Consider the following 2,058-nt stretch of genomic DNA (forward strand, 5'->3'; position numbering starts at 1 on the left):
TTTTTTTTTTCCAATTTATTTATTTTCAGAAAAACATTATTCATTATTTTTTCACCACACCCAGTGCTCCATGCAAGCCGTGCCCTCTATAATACCCACCACCTGGTACCCCAACCTCCCACCCCCCCGACAAAGGTTTTTTTCAGCTTTAGTACTATTGACATTTGGGGCTGGAGAAGGATTCTCTGCTCCATGTGTGTGTGGAGGAGGCCATCCTGGACACTGAAGGGTGTTGAGCAGCATCCCTGACCTCTGCATGGTAGATGCCAGTAGCAACCCCCTCCACAGTCATGACAATTAAAAATGTCTCCAGACATTGCCATAATGGTTCCTGGTGGGCAATATTGCCCCAACTGAGAACGAGTGTCCTGCACCATCTGTTGGCACATGCAGGCTGTGGAACTAGACCTTGTTCTGAGACATCACTTAGCTTCATACATCCCACAGCATCTCACCTCCTTTCCTTGAGGCATTTAGGTTCTACAGGATGTAGGCCCCACCTAGGGTCACAGAACGTAGATCAGTCCAGTGGGAAGGCCTCTAGGGCACATTTCCAAGCACAAACCCTCAAAGTGTTCCTTTAACTTGCTGTTCCCTGAGGTCTCAACAAGTTCCTCCCAGAATCAAACCTATCCTAAACACCCTGTTTTTCCCTCCCAACTACCCTGAAGGAATCTCTTGCTTCTCTACCAAGGAGGAAGACACTGTAGTCTGGAGGAAAAACTCGCCTTCTCACATTCATTCATAACACTTCATGAGAAGCTACATGGAGACTTAACCTCTCTTCCAAACTCTTGCTTTAACCCTAGCACCCATGCTGAAACTCTGTTCAAAAAGCCACATCTAGGCTGGGGTTGCAGAAAACCTCAGTTGTCCATGTGATCATTATGGGTTCATGCATGCCCTGATGTCTGGGGAATTCCAGGTAACTCCACCATGTATCCCCTTGGAGATCTCAGTAAGATATAATATGCTTGTTTTCCTTCCCTGGCTATTGTACACCTATGTTGTGCAGAAACCAGGAGCCCCACAGAACTGATCTATACCCTGGGTGCAGTCTGTCAGGCCCTGTCATCACTGTTCAGGTCCTTCTACAAACTGATGACAAGAGAGGAAGCTGAAAAACTTCCTTTCTAATTATAGCTGTTTTCCCACAATGTGTGATGAACAAAATTAACTGAATTCCTGGAAATTTTTTGAGCCAAGTCCAAGGCCATACCTGGTTCCTAAACTCAAGTGTGTTTTAAAGCCAACATCTGGGACAATCCCCAAAATTCAAGGTGTGACCTTTGTTTACAGGGAGTGGTATGGATGGGCTCAGGGGCCTTCTTTTTGGGGCCCCATGATGATCAACAACTGTGCTGTGTTGTGTGGCCTTTAACAAGACACATCTCTTTGACAAGACACTTAATCTCTTTGAATTTCCCTACTTTGCAAAGTGGAGATAACAAGGAACTCTGACAAATTTTACATAAAGATTCATAAAGGAAATATATGTAAAGCACATTTCATTAAACAGGTGCTCAAAAAGGTGTGAATTCCTGTCATTGCCGCAAAGACACCTATCATTTTCACTGTTGTTCACTAACAAAGATGTTTACTAACTTTGTTGCTAATTCTGCATCCAAAATATTGCTAGACCTATGTTCTAATGAGCCTCCCAAACTCAGATGTCTTAATTTCTTACACTGTTTTGTTTTTCAAGAATCATCCAGATAGATCCACCTGCTCCTACTGGATCTCCTTGATTGAGCCTTGGGGGCAATCGTCTATACTGAGTTGAGACATGGTGTGCATGAGACCCTTTAATGTGCCCTGAAGTGGGAGCTGCAGAGGTGGTGGCAGAGAGCCAGTTCCCATGCTGGGGATACCAGCCAGGTGCTCTCTGGCAACCAATCAAGTTACCAGGTGTCTCTCACTTGAGGATGTTTGGACCTGCCCCAGCATGGCTTCCCAGATTCCAGTAGGAATGGGTAGACTTATCCAGATGATTCTAGAAGGATGAAGGAGGGCAAGAAATCTAAGACATGAGAGTTTGAGAGACTCACCATGACTAGA

This window comes from Neovison vison, chromosome 7, assembly GCF_020171115.1.
Source record: "Neovison vison isolate M4711 chromosome 7, ASM_NN_V1, whole genome shotgun sequence".
In the NCBI taxonomy this organism is placed as follows: domain Eukaryota; kingdom Metazoa; phylum Chordata; class Mammalia; order Carnivora; family Mustelidae; genus Neogale; species Neogale vison.